General features: G+C 38.4%; 1 pseudogene; it reads right to left on the bottom strand.

The window, feature by feature from the left end:
• Nucleotides 1-5,611: 5,611 nt before the first annotated feature.
• Nucleotides 5,612-7,224, bottom strand: part of LOC124244566 (olfactory receptor 7A5-like) — a 16,800-nt pseudogene continuing 15,187 nt past the window's right edge.

Here is a 7,224-nt window from a genome sequence, read left to right as displayed (position 1 = left end):
CAATTCTGTTCCATTGATCTGTGCACCTGTTTTTGTACCAGTACCATGCTCTTTTCATTACCAGAGCTTTGTAGTATGTTTTGAAGTCTGGGATGGTGATGCCTCCTGTTATGTTCTTTTTTCTCAGGATTGCTTTAGTAATTCTGGGTCTTTTGTTGCCCCATATGAATTTTAGGATACTTTATTCTAATTGCGTAAAGAATGTCATTGAGATTCTGATTGGGATAGCATTGAATCTGTAGATTGTTTTATGTAGAATGGATGTTTTAACTATGTTTATTCTTCCAATCCACATACATGGAATGACTTTCCATCTCTTTATGTCGTCATCCAATTCTTTTAGAAAAGCCTTATAATTTTCATTGTATAGGTCGTTCACTTCCTTAGTTAAATTCACCCTGAGGTATTTTATTTTTTTTTGTAGCGATTGTGAATGGTATTGTGTTCTTGAGTTCTTTTTCTGTTAGTTTGTTATTAGAAAATAGAAATGCTACTGATTTATGCAAATTGATTTTATACCCTGTGACTTTGCTGTAGTTGTTGATTACTTCTAAAAGTTTTCCAATGGATTCTTTGGGGTTTTCTATATATAAGATCATGTGGTCTGCAAACAGCGAGAGTTTCACTTCTTCCATCCCTGTTTGGATTCCTTTTATTCCTTTTTCTTGCCTGATTGCTCTGGCAGGACTCAAGTACTATGTTAAATAAGAGTGGTGATAGAGGGCATCCTTGTCTCGTTCCTGTTCTCAGGGGGATGGTGCTCAGTCTTTGCCCATTGAGTGTGATGTTGGCTGTGGGTTTGTCATATATGGCCTTTGTTACGTTGAGGTAGTTCACTTCTGTGCCCATGTTCTTCAGAGTTTTTATCATAAATGGCTGTTAATCTTGTCAAATGCTTTCTCTGCATCTATTGAGATGATCACGTGTCTTTTATTCCTCAGTTTGTTGATGTGATGCATCACATTGATTGCTTTGCGGATGTTGAAGCATGCCTGTGTCCCTGGTATGAATCCCACTTCATCATGATATATGATCCTTTTGATGAATTCTGGTTGCCGAAATTTTGTTTAGAATTTTTGCATCTATGTTCATCAGCGTTACTGGCCTGTGGTTCTCTGTTTTCGTGGTGTTCTTGTCAGGCTTTGGTATCAGCATGATGTTGGCCACGTAGAATGTGTTAGGAAGTGTTCTATCTTCCCTAAATTTTTGGAATAGCTTGAAAAGAATAGTTATTAAATCCTCTCTGAAAGCTTGGTAGAATTCCCCAGGAAAGCCATGTGGTCCTGGGGTTTAATTCTTTGGGATGCTTTTGATTGCTGTTTCAAACTCTTTCCTTGTGATTGGTCTGTTCAAATTGTTGGCTTCTTCTTGAGTGAGCTTTGGGAAATTGTAGGAGTCTAAGAATTTATCCATTTCCTCTAGGTTATCAATTTTGTTGGCATAGAGTTTTTAGTAGTACTCTCTTATAGTCCATTGTACTTCTGCGGAGTCTGTTGTTATTTCTCCTCTTTCATTTCTTTTTATTTTATTCTATTTTTTAATCTGTTTTTAAAATTTTTTTCAGATGTACATCATATTTCAAATCCTGTGTACCTTACATCATGTTCATCACTCAAACACTAATTATAGTGCATCCCCTCATATGTGAGCCTAATCACCCATTTTTCCCTCTCCCCCTTCCCCAATGGTAACCCCCAGTTCAATCTCCAATGCTGTGTCTTTTTTTTTAGTCATTTCTAACTTCTACTTATGAGTGAGATCATATGGTATTTGACTTTCTCCCTCTGACGTATTTCACTCAGCATAATACCCTCAAGATCCATCCATGTTTTCACAAATGGCCAGATTTTGTCATTTCTTATGGCTGAGTAGTAGCCCATCGTGTATAAATATGAATTAACATCGTTAAAATGTCCATACTTCCTAAAGCAATCTATAGATTCAACATGATCCCTATCAAAGTTGCAGCAACATTTTTTACAGAAATAGAACAAGGAATCCTAAAATTTATATGGAACAACAAAAGACCCCAACTAGCCAAAGGATTTCTGAGAAAAAAGAACAAAGCTGGAGGTAACACACTCCCAGATTTCAAATTATACTACAAAGCCAAAACAGCATTGTACTGGCACAAAAACAGACACACAGATCAATGGAACAAAATTGAGAGCCCAGAAATAAACCCACACATTTATGGATAGCTAAAATTTGACAAGAGAGCCAAGAGCATATGCTGGAGAAATGAGAGTCTCTTCAATAAATGGTGTTGGGAAAACTGGACAACCACATGCAAAAGAATGAAAGTAGACCATTCCTCTTTCATTTCTGATTTTGTTTATTTGAGCTTTCTCCATTTTTTTCTTTGTAAGTCTGACTAGAGGTTTGTCAATTTTATTTATCTTCTCAAAGAACCAGCTCCCTATTTCATTGATCCTTTCTACTGCTTTTTTCTTTTCAATAGCTTTTATTTCTGCTCTGATTTTTATTATCTCTCTCCTTCTACTGACTTTGGGCTTTGTTTGTTCTTCTTTCTCTAATTCACTTAGATGTAGTTTAAGATTGCTTATTTGGGATTTTTCTTGTTTGTTATGTCTGTATTGCGATGAATTTTCCTCTTAATACAGCTTTTGCTGTATCCCATATGAGTTGGTATGGCATGTTATCATTTTCATTTGTCTCCAGGTATTTTTTGATTTCTTCTTTAATTTCTTCAATGAGCCATTGCTTGTGCAGTAGCGTATTGTTTAGTCTCCACATCCTTGTGCCTTTCTCAGCTTTTTTCTTGTAATTAATTTCTAGCCATATAGCATTATGATCAGAGAAGATGCTTGTTATTATTTCATTTTTTTAAATTTCTAGAGGCTTGCCTTGTTTCCTACCATATGGTCTATCCTTGAGAATGTTCCATGCGCACTTGAGAAGAATGTGCATTCTGCTGCTTTTGGATGAATTGTTCTATATATGTCTATTAAGTCCAATTGTTTTAGTTTTTCGTTTAGCTCCACTCTTTCCTTGTTGATTTTCTGTCTTGATGATATGTCCATTGATGTGAGTGGGGTGTTGAGGTACCCTCATACTATTGAGCTGTTTTTAACATCTTTCTTTAGGTCTGTTAATAGTTGCTTTATGAACTTTGGTGCTCCTGTCTTGGGTGCATAGATATTTATAAGCGTTATTTCTTCTTGATGAAGTGTCCCTTTGATCATTATATATTGTCCCTCTGTGTCTCTCTTTACCTGCCTTATTTTGAAATCCGTTTTGTCTGATATAAGTATTGTGACACCTGCTTTCTTTTGCTTGATATTAACTTGAAGTATTGGCTTCCACCCCTTCACTCTGAGCCTGTGTTTGTCCTTGGGGCTGAGGTGTGTTTCCTGGAGGCAACAAATTGTTGGCTCTTGTTCTTCAATCCATTTTGCCACTCTGTGTCTTTTTATTGGAGAGTTCAATTCGTTTACATTGAAGGTGATTATTGATGCATGAGGGCTTAAAGCTGCCCCTCTGTCGCTCGCTATCTGGTTTTCCTCTGTTATCTTTATTTCTCATCCTGTGTGTTTTAGCCTACCCATTGACTTATGCAATTTCTTATGCTGGGTTTCTTAGATTTTCCCCCATTTATCTTTTGTGTCTCTGTTCTGTTTTTAGTTTAGTGGCTACCCTGAAGTTTGTATTTAGAATCTCGTGTATAATATAGTCCATTCTCTGGTGGTGTCTTACTTACTTGGCCTAGACTGATTTACTACCTTTCCTCTTCCCCTCCTAAATTATTATTTCCATCTCTTATTCCAACTCGTGTTATGAGTTTGTAGTTAGAGTGATAAGATCATCTTTGCTTTGGTGGTTTTCCTACCGTTATCCTAATGCTATAGTTGAATATTGGCTATCCTATTCTGGTTCTATCTATTTGTCTCCCTACTCTGTGGTTTGTGACCCCTTTCTCCCTTTTATTCTTTTCTCAGGTCTGAGAGCCTTTTTGAGGATTTCTTGTAGTGCAGTTTTGGTTACAAATTCCCTTAACTTTTGTTTGTCTGAAAAAGATGTAATTTCCCCCTCATATATGAAGGATATTTTTGCTGTATAGAGTATTCTTGGCTGAAGATTTTTATCTTTTAAAGTTTTGAATATGCCACTCCATTCTCTCCTAGCTTGTAAGGTTGCTGTAGAGAAATCTGCTGAAAGTCTGATAGGAGTTCCTTCGTAAGTTATTTTCTTCTGTCTTGCTGCCCTTAGTATTCTTTCTTTTGTCATTCATTTTTGCCATTTTTACTACCATATGCCTTGCAGTAGGTCTCTTTACATTGACAAATCTAGGAGGTCTGAAAGCTTCCTCCACACACATTTCTCCCTCAATCCCTAGATTTGGGAAGTTCTATTCTATAATTTCGTTAAGCACACTTTCTGCTCCGTTTTCCTTTTCCACGACCTCAGGAATTCTGATGATTCTTAAATTGGTTCCCCTCATTGAATCCACTATTTCTCTGATATTTTCCTCATTCTTTTTAATCCTTAGTTCTCTTCCTTTCTCTGTCTGGAGCCATTCAGCCTATCTTCAATTACTCTGATTTGCAGGCATTCAGGTAGTCCGTATTCTGTTTTATATGATACGTTGTATTTTTCATCTCTAGTATTTTTGATTGATTCTTTTTTATAGTTTCAATTTCTTTTGTGAAGTAACTCCAGAACTCGTTGACTTGTTTCTCTATATTTCCCTTTACCTCATTGAGTTTTTTGACGATAGCTACTCTGAACTCATTTTCACTTAGTTTACCTATTTCCAAGTCCTCAGGACTTAATTCTGTGTTGTTATTGTTTTCCTTCTGGTCTGGAGCTTTTATAAATTGCTGAATGTTAGAGGAGTGGTTTTTGCAAATGATGGTAGTATTCGATTGCAGTTACAGCCTGTTGCCACTAGATGTGGGTCGAGAGCTGCGTGTTCTGAGGCTTCTGCCTTCAGCCACGATGGCAGGTGTGCAGCACGGGTTGGGGGATGACGGGCACTTTCTCTTGTGCACTGATCTGTATTTCGATCAGCTCTCAGTCTCTGGTCTCCCGGGGCACTGACTTCATGGGGCCCCTGCATGCGGAAGATTTCCCCCATCAGCAGGTTTCCACTGCACCAGCAGTGGGAGTCCTGGATGATCCCTGGACGTGTGGCCCCTCCCCTGCTCCTTCCCTCACCCACGGCAGTGATCCCATTCTCTAGGGAAGGGAACAAAGTTCTCTCTTACTCTGTTCCAGCTCCTCCGATGCTGGCAGCAGCCTCTCTGTCCTTCATCGCCATGCTGCTGTAGGTTTCTGACTGTCTCTGTATTAGAGTTATTGGTTGAAATTCAGTTGTTCTGGTTCTTTGGTTGTACTTTGGAGGGGAGAGAATCCAGGGTGAGCTCACCCCACCATTTTGCTGATGTCAGTCCATTTCCAAATATTTCTATACAAAGCTAAAAACCTTTGTTAAGTAGGAAAAAAGTACAAATGGCTAAACTGTCTATATAAAAAAAACTGACTAAAAGCTTAACAAGTGAGTTGCTTAACTTGTATAAAGAAGTTGAAGGCAAAGAAATAGACTTTTATGGAAAAAATAGAGGAAGTAAGTTTTACTTCTACCATCTGATCAAAGACAAGCAATTTCTGGCTTGGAAGCTTTTAGCTGTGAAATCAAGGATACTTCTTCAGGCAAAGGACAATTACTTTTCTTTATAGCTGCCATCCCTAAGAATGACTTCAGAGCCCTCTTTATGTCTTTATTCTTCCAATTGCAGATGAAGGGGCTCAGTATGTGTGTGGCCACAGTGTACATCAATGAGGACAGTGCAATTGGGTGTGAGCTGTGGGTAGCAGCAGAGCTGAGGGACACTCCTACTCTTGTACAAGAAAATAAGGAGACAACTAAGAGGTGAGATGCACAGGTGAAAAATGCTGTATACCTACCCTGAGCTGATGAGATTCCATATTTGAAGAAAACTATCTTAGAGTATGAGGAAAGGATGCTAGCAAAAGGACCACCAACCAGCAGCACAGCTGTGAAGTACATCACCATGTGCCTGGCAGAAGGAAGAGTCAGTGCAAAGGTCCTGAGGAAAATGTTTGTTTTAGAGAATCAAGGTTGAAAACTAGCTGGTGTGTGTAGAGGAATGAGCAGGGTGGAGAGTGATGAGATGGAGTCGCAGGATGATGAGGAACAAGGTGGCCATCTGCTGCTGAATCTTCTAGACATGAGTCCCCTATCCACACATGCAAACCTTGCACTTTGTTAATCTCGTCCCAAAGGCATCCTGTGACTTGAAAAGGTTCCTCTCCTTGGTCCCTTCTCTTGACTGAGTTATGACCCCTGTGTTATGAGTCACCTTGGAATATGAGTCCTGGTACCCCTGTTCTAAGGACTTCTCTCAGCTCACATGGCTTTCACACACACACACACACATACATACACACAGACATCACAGAAGACCTAGGCCTCCTCATCTGTGTTATTTCTATGTCTTTCTCCCTCCCTCCCTCACTGATTAAGTGATGAGAGGACACAACTCAAGGTGTCCTGATCAAGTATCTTACTATCATAAGCGTCCCATGGGCAAGTAAACTTTGGGCCCCATAAAGGAATGTCCATTTTATGCCCTGTATTTAAAGAAACATAAACAATCTGTTCAATAAACATAAAGGGATAGAGGAAGGAATTGGACACAAGGAGGGGAAAAGATCTAATAAGCTCACATGGTCCCTGATGGACTGTGAAGGAGAAAAAGCATCCTTGATTCTGGCAGCTTTCCAACCTCAATTACTCCCTTCAGGCTAAGCAAAAATAATAAAACAAAAAATAAATAAATTTATCCAAAAGGAAAAAGTAGTGATAAATTTATGGTGTAAAACACCTTACAGATTGAATACTCCAAGTGAAAATTGATGAAAGACAAACTAATTATTCACAAAAGGAAATATACAAAGTATCATAAATTTTAGTATTTTTAACATCAAGCAGTAGAAGACTTGTTTTTCCTGTGCCTATTCTCTATATACTTGACCAATTGGTTTTTATATGGCTGGATAGTAGATGAGATAAACCCCTTTCTCACTTCATTTTTGTGGCAATTTTTCTCTGTTTTTCTGGTACTTTGATTATTGATTTCACTTTTAATAAATTCAATGGGCACACTCTAGTCCTGTTATGGTCATCATCCAACATGCAAAGGCCTCCCCAGACCATACTCTATAAATTCCTTCACTCAC

This window comes from Equus quagga, chromosome 9 (genome assembly GCF_021613505.1).
Source record: "Equus quagga isolate Etosha38 chromosome 9, UCLA_HA_Equagga_1.0, whole genome shotgun sequence".
Taxonomy (NCBI): domain Eukaryota; kingdom Metazoa; phylum Chordata; class Mammalia; order Perissodactyla; family Equidae; genus Equus; species Equus quagga.
Note: the sequence above shows the minus strand (reverse complement) of the source record. Positions and strands in the feature narration are given on the sequence as shown.